This window comes from Ovis aries, chromosome X (genome assembly GCF_016772045.2).
Source record: "Ovis aries strain OAR_USU_Benz2616 breed Rambouillet chromosome X, ARS-UI_Ramb_v3.0, whole genome shotgun sequence".
Lineage (NCBI taxonomy): Eukaryota > Metazoa > Chordata > Mammalia > Artiodactyla > Bovidae > Ovis > Ovis aries.
The window spans coordinates 20,586,439-20,600,832 of NC_056080.1; positions in this window are offsets into that span (position 1 = coordinate 20,586,439).

Below are 14,394 nucleotides of genomic sequence, written 5' to 3' on the forward strand. Positions count from 1 at the left end.
AGACCTTTAAGCATCCTTTGAGAACCTAGGGGTTGGTGCTGCAGTCTCAAGAATTCACAAATAGGTGCAGGGATGTAAATTTCTGAGATAGCATCTCTTTAGATTTGATAAGGATTTTGATTATGATCTCAGAGCTTTGATAATGTTCTCATCACTTCAGGGCTTTTGTATCTAAAATGATAATGTCTTTCCAACTGCAAATGTTCTCCCTTCTCCTGTCTCATCATTTATGACCTTCCTAGTCACATTCAGCCTCTCCATTAACCTTGCCTAGAGAGCATACCCTAAAACCTATTTCTGTATCTCTTCCGGCTGTCTTAATTTGCATGCTGTTGCTGCAAGTTCTTCCTATGGTGCATTGCAAAAAATGTGCTGACATTTTAAGGAAATGATATGGTCCAGTGAAAGAAATTTTCCATTTAGAGGAAGATTGTATGCATGTCAACATTTCATGTTAATTGTTTGATGGAAATTTTTAATAAAGCATTTCTATCCTTTCTTATTTCTTTACTCACGAATTCTGAACATGGTTCAAATGTTTTGGATGAGTTAGGATCATCATGACTAGCCATGGTAGTGCTGAGTCTTCAGGCCCTACTGATGGAATCAAGGGGCTTCCATCCCTTAAATGGCTTGCCATTACTGTATCTTTTGATTGCTACCTCGGATTTCCCTTTTTAAGTTGCTGTGTCTTTTCTCTCCTTATTATCCCAGTCAGTATGTCTCTTTTGACCAGTCTCCCCTTCAGATTTACAGCTGTTCTTCTCTCTGTCTCTGTTTTTAATGTGACAACCAGGTAACTAAGTTTGTTGGAACAGCAGTATCAAGTTAGAATACATAGTTTCTGAATGAGGACACGAATGAGGCTCTTTTCTACGAGTAAAATGTATGAGCTTTATGCATGTATTTGGCAGAATCTATTTTGGCTGCTCAGAGTCTGGTTTTTTTTTTTTCTTCTTCTTCTTTGTAATTTCCTGTTTTGGGGGTAGTTGAATTAGCTACATAAGGGATTTGATTTAGGTCATACCTGAATGGTCTAGCAGTTTTCCCTACTTTCTTCAATTTGAGTCTGAATTTGGTAATAAGGAGTTCATGATCTGAGCCACAGTCAGCTCCTGGTCTTGTTTTTGTTGACTGTATAGAGCTTCTCCATCTTTGGCTGCAAAGAATATAATCAATCTGATTTTGGTGTTGACCATCTGGTGATGTCCATGTGTAGAGTCTTCTCTTGTGTTGTTGGAAGAGGGTGTTTGCTATGACCAGTGCATTTTCTTGGCAAAACTCTATTAGTCTTTGCCCTGCTTCATTCTATATTCCAAGGCCAAATTTGCCTGTTACTCCAGGTGTTTCTTGACTTCCTACTTTTGCATTCCAGTCCCCTATCATGAAAAGGACATCTTTTTTGGGTGTTAGTTCTAAAAGGTCTTGTAGGTCTTCACAGAACCATTCAACTTCAGCTTCTTCAGCGTTACTGGCATAGACTTGGATTATTGTGATATTGAATGGTTTGCCTTGGAAACGAACAGAGATCATTCTGTCGTTTTTGAGACTGCATCCAAGTACTGCATTTCAGACTCTTGTTGACCATGATGGCTACTCCATTTCTTCTAAGGGATTCCTGCCCACAGTAGTAGATATAATGGTCATCTGAGTTAAATTCACCCATTCCAGTCCATGCTACTGGAGACCAGTGGAGAAATAACTCCAGAAAGAATGAAGGGATAGAGCCAAAGCAAAGACAATACCCAGTTGTGGATGTGACTGGTGATAGAAGCAAGGTCCCATCCTGTAAAGAGCAATATTGCATAGGAACCTGGAATGTCAGGTCCATGAATCAAGGCAAATTGGAAGTGGTCAAACAGGAGATGGCAAGAGTGAAGGTCGACATTTAAACATAGTACTGTATATATATTAATGCCAATCTTCCAATTCATCCCATCCTCCTTATCCCACTTGGTGTCCATGTGTTTGTTCTCTACATCTGTACCTCTATTTCTGTTTTGCAAGTGAGACCTAATATACCTTTTTTTTGTATTCCACATATCTACATTAATATATGATATTTGTTTTTCTCTTTCTGGTTTACTTCACTCTGGATGACATTCTCTCAGTCCATCCACGTGTCTGCAAGTGACATAATTTCTTTCCTTTTTATGGATAAGTAATATTCCATTGTGTATGTGTCCCACATCTTCTTTATCCATTCTTCAGTTGATGGACGTTTCATTTACTTCCTTGTCCTGCCTGTTGTAAATAGTGCTGCAGTCAACATTGGGGTGCATGTATCTTTTTGAATTATGGTTTTCTCAGGGTATATGCCTAGGAGTGGCATTGCAGGGTCATATTGTAATTCTGATTTTAGTTTTTTTAAGGAATCTCTGTACTGTTCTCCCTAGTGACTGCATCAATATAGCCACCACCAGTGTAAGAGGGTTCCCTTTTCTCCACACCCTCTCCAGCATTTATTATTTGTAGATCTTTTGATGATGGCTATTCTGACCAGTGTGAGATGATACCTCATTATAGTTTTGATTTGCATTTCTCTAATAATTAGTGATGTTGAGAACTTTTGCATATGTTTGTTGGTCATCTGTATGTCTTTGAAGAAATGTCTGTGTAAGTCTTCTGCCCATTTTTTGATTGGATTTTTTTTTTTATATTGAGCTGCATGAGCTGTTTATTTTGGAGATTAATCCTTTGTCAGCTGGTTTGTTTGCAAATATATTCTCCCATTCTGAGGGTTGTCTTTTCATCTTGTTCATGATTTCCTTTGCTGTGCAAAAGCTTTTAGGTTTAATTAGGTCCCATTTGCTTATTTTTATTTTCATTACCTCATGAAGTGGGTCAAAAAAGATCCTGCGGCGATTTATGTCAAAGAGTGTTCTACCTATGTTTTCCTCTAAGAATTTTATAGTATCTGGCACTGCATTTAGGTCTTTAGTCTATTTTGATTTTATTTTGTGTATGGTATTAAGTAATGTTTTAATTTCATTCTTTTATATGTAACTGTCCAGTTTTCCCAGCACCACTTATTGAAGCAACTATCTTTTCTTCACTGTATAGTCTTGCTTCCTTTGTCATAGATTAGGTGACCATAGGCAGGTGGGTTTACCTCTGGGCTTTCTGTCCTGTTCTGTTGATTTATATTTTTGTTTTGTTCCAATACAATACTGTCTTGAGTACTGTAGTTTTGCAGTATAATCTGAAGTCAGGGAGCCTGATTTCTCCAGCTCTGTTTTTCTTTCTCAAGATTGCTTTGGCTTGACTGAAATTTTAAAGGGGAGAGCCGATAGAGTATTGTATGCTAGGATTGGCTCACATTTAAAAAAAATTGATGTATAGTTGATTTGCAATGTTGTGTTAGCTTCTGGTATAAAGCAAAGTGATTCACTTATGCATATATATACACAGTCTTTTTCATATTCTTTTCCTTTATTGCTTTCCAAAGGTTATTGAATATAGCTTCTATGCTGTATAATAGAATCTAGTCGTTTATCTATTTTGTATATAGTAGTTTGTATCTTTCAACCCCAGACTCCTAATTTATGCCCCCCACCTCCTTTTCTATTTGCTAACCATAAGTCTGTTTTCTCTGTCTGTGAGTCTATTTCTGTTTTGTAAATAAGTTCATTTGTGTCATATTTTAGATTCCACATATAAGTGATGTCATATGATATTTGTCTTTCTGAGTCTGACTTCACTTATTAGGATCATCCCTGGGTCTATTTATGTCAATGCAAATGCCATTCTTTCTTTCTTTTTTTATGGCTGAGTAATCGTCCATTGTCTGCATATATCACATCTTCTTTCTGCATTCATCTGTCGATGGACAGTTAGGTTGCTTCCATGTCTTGGCTACTGGAAATAGTTACGCTAACATTTTGCAAATGTTCATTATCACATTGGCAGACTCTCCTGAGAGTAGGAGATGAATGTAATGGGCTTTCTGGTTGGATTTTAGAGTCCTATTTGTCTTCAGGGTCCATGTAATTTGAGGGATTTCCTTTGGGAAAGAAACTCCCTGAGAAAGGTTGAGCCCTGGAGGCAAACATAGCTCTAAAACCCAACCAGAGAGTTCATTATATTCACTCACATTTGTTCTTACGTGTACATTTCTATTTTTCAGCTTCTTTGTTGGCTTAAGTCAAGTCTGTGTCTTTACAGGAGTGGAATTTTATATAAAAAGCTTCCAAGTTGTCCAATGGGCATTTTACACATGGTGACAGAGGAGCTCTGAGATTAATGATCCAATAAATTCTCTCCCCTCCTTACTAGCGATGGAGATGTGACAGAACTGAGTCCCCAGGTTAGTTTTGTTATCTAGTGTTTTTAGTACTTCAGTCACACTGGCCCTTCATTGTGAACTTTACATGTTGTGGAGTCAGAAACACTCTTGGAAAGTGCGGGATGGCTTTATTGTGATGAGTTCCTTCTCACCTCTGGAATGGTGGAAAGCCTTGCACTCACTACACTGTAAATTCCTGATTGATTTCATCAAGGATGGGAAACTTCACAGAAGAGAGAGGACTGGATGTGTAGAAAGGAGACTCCAACAGAGCATCCTACTTTTGATCCTAAGAAAAGGTTTGGTCTTGCTGGCCTGGGAGAGCTTCATTTTGTGTTGTGACTGCATATATTATCACTGGCTAATGTGAACCTTGAGGAAGAAGTTCCACAGGCAGTGTCTCTATACCATTAACAGGAAATACTGACAATTATCTGGGACCCTCCTGAATCTTGAATCAAATTCAGGGTTGGCAAGCTGCATCCTCACTGTGAGGAAAAGAGGATTCCAGGTTCAGGCAATGTGCCAAGTGGTTAAACACCCACACTCAAGGTCTTAACTCTGATTTTCGGACTTTTAGTTGTCATTCAGATGCTGAACAACCTCAGAAAAGTCATTTTTAACCTCTCAGCACCTCAGTTTCCCCACCTATAAAATGAAACCAATAATAGTACCTACTTAGAGGGTAGGAACAATGGAAACAGTGACAGACTTTATTTTCTTGGACTCCAGAAGCACTGCAGATGGTGACTGCAGCCATGAAATTAAAAGACACTCCTTGGAAGAAAAACTTTGACAAACCTAGAAAGCATATAAAAAAGCAGAGACATTGCTTTGCCAACAAAGGTCCATCTAGTCAAAGCTATGGTTTTTCCAGTAGTCATGTATGGATGTGAGAGTTGGACCATAAAGAAGGCTGAGCACCAAAGAATTGATGCGTTTGAACTGTGGTGTTGGAGAGGACTCTTGAGAGTCCCTTGGACTGCAAGGAGATCCAACCAGTTCATCCTAAAGGAGATCAGTCCTGGGTGTTCATTGGAAGGACTGATGCTGAAGCTGAAGCTCTAATACTTTGGTCACCTGATGTGAAGAGCTGGCTCATTAGAAAAGGCCCTGACGCTGGGAAAGATTGAAGGCAGGAAGAGAAGGGGATGACAGAGGACAAGACGTTTGGATGGCATCACTGACTCAATGGACATGAGTTTGAGCAAGCTCAGGGAGATGGTGAAGGACAGGGAATCCTGGTGTGCTACAGTCCATGGGGTCACAAAGAGTCAGACACGACTGAGCGACTAAACAACAACAACAACTCAGAGGATTGTTAGGAGGGTTAAATGCATTGCTCTTCATAAAGTACTTAGAACAGTGCAGAGCAAGAGCTTGGAATAAGTAAGGACAATATTAAATGTTGTTACTATCGTGTTTTCTTCTTTTCTCATTTCCCTACAGGCTGTATTTGGGGAAGATGCTTATATTTAAATAAATCATTAGCTTTGGGAATGGATGTGTAAATAAAAATACAAGTTATGAATTTGACAAATGTTTTCCTCTATTTTGGACACATCTCCAAGTTTGTTATGAACAAATGTATAAATTAAGTACAATGAATTTGTATTTCTCTGGAATGGTTATTGAAAGGGTTATGCTGAGATAAAATTTTATATTCTGTATAAGCTTTAGTGCATAAAAAAATAAAACTGAACAATTTTATAGAGTTTAGAATTTCCAAAGTACTCTTGCATATATTATCTCATTTGATTTATGATACTTTGCTAGTATTACTAGCTCCATTTTACTGGTGAGGACTTTTGAAGCTCAGAAAGTTGAAATAAATTATCCCAAAGTGAACTGCGAGTGAGTCTTGTCTTGAACCCAGGTTTTCAAACTCTGAAGCCCATGGAAAATCCCTCTCATTCATCTACAGGCAAGCAGTTTTCAAAGTTCCTTAATATATTTCTTTGCAACCAGAAAACTGTCCTGTCATAATTCAGAAACTGCTTGGGGATATGTAACACTTCAGCCACCACTATGAGCTTTTGTTATTGTGGAACATTACTGCAGAACAGTTCTGGCCACTAGAATTTCCTGGTGATGTGCAGGCTGAATAAATGGAAGCTTGACCAGGCTAAATAATAATTTGTGGTGAGAGACTAGAAACAAAGCTGATTTTCTTACTTAACCAGCCTAGTATATTATGAGGGAGAGATGTTTTTGTAATATGCTCTCTGTGTGTGTGGTTCTGTTGTGAACTTGCTTATAGAACTGGTACAGGAGATGAACAGCGGGAAAGGGTCAGAGAAGGAGAGTGGGTGTCTGTTTAATGGAAAACTTCAAAGTCTGTAAATCTTGCTTTTGCTTCAGAAATTGTCACGCGAACCCAGTTGCTGACCCAGATGTATAAACAGTCTGCAAGCAGTGGCTGCAAGCTGATGCTTTCAGAATTCCTCTTCATAAGATTGCCAGATAAACATAATATGATTTTTGGTTCTAATACAAGATAATTTCAGCCATCCTCTCCCTCCCTGATTGCAATAAGGGAGCTTATTTTATCTTATTTGGGGCTCTTAGAAATGCTTCCCATACCTGTATCACTTCATATATTATTCCAGAGAGAGATAAATTTAATTTTTATTAGCTGAGCTCTATGAGTCATTCTGCTAACTGGCACCACCAACCACTTCCCCACCAGACTGGCCTTTGCCGAGGGCTCTAAATTTAGAAACGGAATGAGATTGCCTCCGGGTTACATAAGGAGGCGAGGCGGTTATTTTTAGCACACCGTGATACCTAGGGAGCCCTGGGCTGCCATCTGATTTGTTAACCACCGGCTGCGGGAAAACGTGATTACCGATTCTTTCCACGTGCGGGCGGGGTGCGGCACCCGCTCAGGACCGAATGACATTTGCAGTTTTGTTTACTTGCAGTTCCTCGTGTTTATTTCTTCTGTGCTATAAACACACTGGAAATCCATTGTGTTCAAACACAATGGTGATCTTTTTTGCTACCTCATTTATTTGAGGAAGCCTCCCCAATATGTATTATAATTATAATTGTATCTTCCCCCTCTCCTCCACACCCTCGTTCTTTTTCTCTCTGAGAATGGAAAGAAATCATTCTAGCTCCTCCTTTTCTAAGGCTGCTGTCAGAGCTGATGACGGCACATGTCTGTCTAGACCAAGGAAGCATTCTTTGTGTTTTCCTAAACAGGCATTTGCTTTTACTTTCTTTGCAAGAGGATTGCTCCAGCTGATTGGGAAAAATAAAGGTGGCAAAGCAAACATTAGGAGGCATGGTGTTATCATGGCAGAAAATGAATGGATGCAGTAGTGGCTGGAGAGAAACTGTGGACAGAGGCAGCGTTCTGCTTGTCAGTTTATTCCCATTGTTTCCCAGCTGATATTGAAAGTCAGCATTAGCCCATTCTGATTCTCCTAGGTTGTGTTTTCACAATGCAATACGTCTACTGTGGAATTTTTATGCAAGGATAGTTAATTTCTCTTATTTATTTATTTGTGTTTGTTGCTTCTGAAGGGATTGGATGCTCATATGACTAGTTTCCTAGGAAATATGTCTACTTAAGAGTCACATTCTTTTCTGCAATCTGTGTAGGTAGCTGAGGTTTTTAGCTGGTGTCTATGTGCAGAGTAAGGAAAATGTTGTAAGAAAAAGAAGTGAATGGTGCACATGAATGTGAGGGCGTTTCTAGCAATGAAATTAGAACTGCTAGCTGAAGTAGTTCACCAAGACATTGCTAAGGCATGAGTATTTTGCAGTGGTTTCTGCAAAGTATTTTGCTAGAAGCTGGATGGTACAACAGTGACCCAGGTGGCTGATTCTGGGTGTTCTAGGCAGTGAGCTAACTGGACTGGGGTCCTCTTTCTCCCAGCGGGAGTGTCTGGGTACCTAATATTTACTAATACTTTTTCTAGCCTTGTTCATAAAATTATTTTCTAAAAGATAAGTCTGATCCTGTCATCTCATTTGTTAAAAAGCAAATGGCTATAATAGTCCCTAAATAAAGACAGCTAAGCAGCAACTAAATAAAAAGCAACTTACCAGTTTCTTCTCAATAGAAGTTACACAAATATGGAAACATGCTGTATAATTTGTGAAATGAGTCATTATATTTCTCAGAAATGGAGAGAGAGTGAGGGAACATTCTGACAATATTACATTTCTGTATATAATAGTCGATTCAGGCTTAGTCAGTGCCATTTCTCCCAGTGGGATTGCTGCTCCCAAGCTCAGCTTCCCATGGAACTAGAGGTTCCCAAACCTGGACAAAGGTGACCATAGCTTCCCATGGGCCCCCTGAGGCTCCATATACCTGCCAGCTGGTGGTTCCAGGCAACTCCTACAAATAACTGGGACCCAAGTCTAGATAACTTGGTGCCCAGGAGTGCGTTTGTACTCTCTCTGTCAGGTCCACTTGCTGTCATATTTGCTCTGAGATTGAAAGTGAAGGGTGAGAGTCTTTTTCCTGGAATGGACACCCCTGCCCTGTCTCTGGGCTGCCTCTCCAGGCAGGTTATGGGAGGGAGGGCACTTCTGCCCCGCCTTTTCTTAATGATCCTGCCTAGTGAGTCTCCACTTTCTCTCTCAGTTGTGACAGTGTGGAGTTTGTTCTGAGACTTTTAGCATGATGGGTGATAACCAGAAGCAGATCCACATAGCACAGCAGGTGAAGAGAATTTCTGTTGTCCAGTAGAGAAGGGTCCATTGGACCACCCTGGAAGTAATAGATAACCCTCCTGAGGGTGCAGAACAGGTATCTGGAGGGCTGGAAAGCAGGGTCCTTTGGGAGGAGGGAAGGCCACTGGCTGACCAGCCTCATCCTGAGTCACCACAGGGCCTGACAGCACAAGCCCACAGGCTCAGCCCAGGAACAGCTGGGGCTTCAGTAGCTTCCCTGTCCATATTAAGTCAACAAGGACTTGGAGAAGTTGGACACTTGGAAATCCTGGAGTGGTGGACTCACTGTGAGAGTGGAAGCCTGGGTGCTGCAGGGTGACATCGGTGGCTGAAACAGCCACCCCTCCTCCTTTAAGAGGAGCCCTAAGGATGAAGGATGGAGAAGAGAGCCCCACCAGGGTGCTCTCTGAGCAGCTGGGGCATCCTGAAGTCGCCCCTGAGGAGGCATTGGGGAAAAAAATCCAGTATAGATAGAAATGGAACGTTACCAGGAAAGAGAATTGGGCTCTCTCCAGGCTAGCGCCTCACCCTTGGCTAGAAAAATTGCTAACAGCTTGATTGCTTGTTTCTATCTGTAAGGTTGAATGGTGGGCAGTAGGGAGAGCTTAACACAGGGCCCCTACTGCAAAATAAACTGCTACACTGAGGGTATTGAAGTATCTTGTACCCAGCCCTGTATCCTCTTGGCTCACATATCTGCCTGTGGTGGCAAGCTGCTCTATGCAGATGGAACCTAACAACATTTTGCCTCAGTGAGCTGACCCAAGGCTTCCTTGCAGCCTGTGTTCTGATGATGTGCACAGACCTTAAGGGTGTTAGCTCCCATGGGACAATCCTTGGCTGCTGGATGGAATGGCCGTCAGTAGATAAATGTTAGTCCCTAGGGCCGATGATCCTGAGGTGCATTCTACACGGCCCCTCAGGGAGTCTCCAGGAAGACTGAGCTCCAGTTGCTCACAGTGATGGTGCCTTAATAATGTGCCCTTAGATTGGCTTTCCATCCTCCCTGGTTCAGTCTTCCCAATGTCCTCATTTCTTTCTCTTCCTTGGGATCACTTTCTAAAGTAAAGTGTTTATATGCAAGCCATGTCATGAGAGCCTTGTCTCAGGTTCTGCTTTTGGGAGAACGAAAATCAGAGGGGGGCTTCCCCAGTGGTTCAGTGGTAAAGAATCCAGCTGCGATGCAGGAGATGCAGGTTAGATCCCTGGGTTGGGAGGATCCCTTGGAGGAGGAAATGGCAACTCACCCCACTATTCTTGCCTGGGAAATCTCATGGACAGAGGAGCCTGGCGGGCTATAGTCCATGGGGTTGCAAAGAGTTGGACATGACTTAGTGACTAAACAACAACAGCAGCAATATCAGAAGGTAGGAATGTGCCTATCTTACTGTAGGATGCAAGATTAGCAGAGCAGATCTCGTGGAATTCTGAATCTACTTGGAGAAAGACCTCCATATTGGGAAAGTCCCTTAGGGTAGGGTTTGTTAGCATCAGTATTATTGACACCAACAGGACATACCTGTCTATTGTAGGATGATTAACAGTAACTCTGGCATTTAGCCACTAGGTGCTAAAAGCACCCCTTACAGTTATAACAATCAAAACTGTCTCCAGACACTACCAAATGACCCCAAGGCACAATTCGTTCCTGGTTTAGAACCCCTGCTCTAGTGAAATATAAACCTATGCTGCATATTTGGCAGACTGTCCAAGACTCAGCATGTCTCTCTATGGAATAATAAGAGGATAGGGGGCTGACCCTGGTTTGTAAATTTCTCTTTATCTACCACAGTAAAGCCTATTCCTTGACTCATACCATGTGACATGGTGGAATTCATGCTGAATTCTAGCCCATGACTGCCAGTGGTTCAGAAAGTGGTTTCAGTAACTTGTATGAAAGCTGATGACCATGAAGGGGGGTGTGTGTATATACATGCATATATACACATATACACATTTGCATATTAGCTTAGGGAATGGATCATCTGTGGACGCTCTAGGATCCACCAGTCCTAGGAAGACATGATGAACCACAAATTTGGATCACAGAAATAGTCTGTTTCACTTGCTCAAATGAATCACCAAAATGAAGAACAACTTTATAAAAGAGGTCAAAACCTCACAGGGTTTCTGCGGTGGCTCGGTGGTGAAGAACCAAGCAGCTAGGCCCAAGCACCACGACTATTGAGCCTGTGTTCCAGAGCCCAGGAACTGCAACTGCTGAGCCCACATGCCCTAGAGCCCGAGTTCTGCAACAAGAGAAGCCACTGTAATGAGAAGTCCATGCGCCACAATGAAGGGTAGCCCCCACCACAGCCAGAAAAAGCCCACGTGCAGCAGCAAAGAGACACCACAGTCAACAAATAAATAAACTTACATATTATATTGGAGTGTAGTTGATTAACAGTGTTGTTTCAGTTTCACGTGTACCGCAGAACAATTGAGTTACACATATACATGTATCTGTTCTTTTTCAAGTTCTTTTCCCAATTAGGTTGTTACAAAGTATTGAATGGAATTCCCTGTGCTATACAGTAGGTCCTTGTTGGTTATCTATTTTAAATATAACAGCGTGTACATGTCCATCCCAAACTCCCTAATTATCCCTCCACTTTATCCTTCCCCTCTGGTAACCATAAGTTCGTTCTCTAAATCTGTTTCTGTTCTGTAAATAAATTCACTTGTATCATGAAAGTGCTAGTTTAAACAGACAAATCCAGACCTGATCCCAGCCCTGGGAGACAATAGAACAAGAGAAATCATGGCCCCCAAAGACTTGTGAAAACAGTCAAATCCACAGAACTCGAATAAAAAACAAAAGGCAGGACTTTGCTTTGCCCAATGTACTTTGCTCCCTAGGAAAAGATTTAAAACCTAAGGACAAGATGTTTTAGCTCACATCTTGTGGGCATTTCATTACTATGGGTCCACTTTTCTTCTGTTTCGTAATGCTGGTCCTCCCAGAGGAGTTTCTTATTCCTAAATTCACATTTTCTGCCAAGACGTCTTCGGGATTCTTGAATTTTTTTTTTACTGAGGTTCCCAGCATCTCATAATTGTTTTCAGACACCATAAAACTCATCCTGTAATTACCACATTTTCAGTTTGAATCATTATTATCCCATTTATAATAAATGTAGTGATAAACCATTTATCTCTAAGAAATATAAAACTTGTAATCACTCAAGCAATAACACAGTGTTATTGGAAGTCCAGAAGTCCACAGTAACAATCAAGGAATGGAATATTATGTGGCTATTAAAAAATGATGAGAAAGTTCTCTGTGTCCTGAAATGGATAGATCTCTAGGACATATTATGAAGTGAAAAAAAAAAAAGGTACAGAATAGTGGGTATACTATGCTATCTATGTTAAAAATGAGAAAATTAGAGTGTAGCATTTCTATTTGCCTAAAGAAATTCTGGAAATATATTTGAGAAATTAATAAAAGTGATTACCTGTGGGCTTTAGGAGATGGGCAACTAGACTAATATGGGACAGGGTGGGAGGAAGAGTTTTGCCTTTATATATACATGTAAATGCATAAACATATAAATGCATATATACATATAGAGATGTTCAATCATGAACATTATCTTTTGAAACAGTATATATGCATTTATGTCTGTGTGTGTGTGTGTGTGTATATATATGTATATATATATATATATATTTAAAGGTGCTTTGGTATATTACTGAGCAGGGATATTAAGGTTCTGAATCAATTCAGAATCAATTCAGTTCAGTTTAGTTCAGTTCAATTCAGTTGCTCAGTCATGTTCAACTCTCTGTGACCTCATGGACTGTAGCATGCCAAGCTTCCCTGTCCATCACCAACCCCCAGAGCTTGCTCAAACCCATGTCCATCGAGTCGGTGATGCCATCCAACCATCTCATCCTGTCATCCCCTTCTCCTCCTGCCTTCAATCTTTCCCAGCATCAGGGTCTTTTCCAATGAGTCAAAGTTCTAAATGCTTTAGTTTTTTTATCTTTACTTTCAATTTTTCCTTCCCTCTTGTTTTCCCTATGACTTTTAGTTTCTTCAAATCCTAAAATAGAACGTTGTGAGTGTGGTACCTTGTTCTAGGATCAGACAAATCTTGTTGAAACCTGTGTGTGCTTACCTACCTTCCTTCTGTGGGTTCTTATGGAGGAAGAAACACATGACCCAAAGGGTAGCATCTGGACTTTTCCCAACCTCCCTCCTCATTGCTGTTGTCCACCTCCCATCTTTGATGTGGAGGAGAGTTGCATTTTTCACTTAAAATGTTTTGCAAATAGAAATTTATGCTCTCTGTAGCCCACTCCCTCCCCCACTTATTATCTCTCTAAAGCTCCTTTCTGTAGAAGTTTTGGAGCTAATATTGAAGAAAATGCTCATAAGAACAGGAAGATATTTTCTCTCTCATAGACCTTTGTTTGTAGCTGGCTCTAACTTAGAGGACCATGAGTCATGTAAGCTATAAAACCAGGTGTGTGAGACTCAGATAATGAATTTATCTGTGTTATTCCTTTTCAATGCATTGAACCCAATGTTCCCCTTCAGACTATGTCAGGTGTATTATCCAACTGCTGTCACAACAATGTTGTATAACAGACACCCCCCAAACTCAGTGCCTTATAACAACGAGCACCTATTCTCCTGTTCAGAGGTCTGTATGGAGAAGGCAGTGGCACCCCACTCCAGTACTCTTGCCTGGAAAATCCCATGGATGGAGGAGCCTGGTGGGTTGCAGTCCATGGGGTTGCTGAGAGTCAGACACGATTGAGTGACTTCACTTTCACCTTTCACTTTCATACACTGGAGAAGGAAATGGCACCCCACTCCAGTGTTCTTGCCTGGAGAATCCAGGGATGGCGGAGCCTGGTGAGCTGCCGTCTATGGGGTTGCACAGAGTCGGACATGACTGAAGTGACTTAGCAGCTGCAGCAGCAGCAGCAGAGGTCTGTAAGTTCATTATGGTCTGGCTGATTAGGGCCAAGTGGCTGTTCTTCAAGCTGTGAGTTGACTGGACTGGGCTCCAAGTTGAGGGTTGGGTTCAGTTGTGCTCCAGGTATGTCTTTATGGGGCCCAGGCTAAAGTTGTAGTGGCTGTTTCATGGTATTTCCATTGATGAATATTGGAATGAAAAAGCCAAGCCCAATGACACAGGCACATTTGCCCAACATGCAAGGCCTTGGTTGCATCACGTCTTCTGACATGCCATTGTTCAAGGCAAGTCACATGGTGAAGTCTAACATCAAGGAGGCAAGGAAGTATAGGAAATCCACAGTTGGCTGGGAGACAAGGAGGGGAAGAATTATTTGTTGAGCAATAATCCAAACTATTCATGTCCGACTCTTTGCAACCCCATGGACTGTAGCCTACCAGGCTCCTCTGTCCATGGGATTCTCCAGGCAAGAGTACTGGAGTGGAT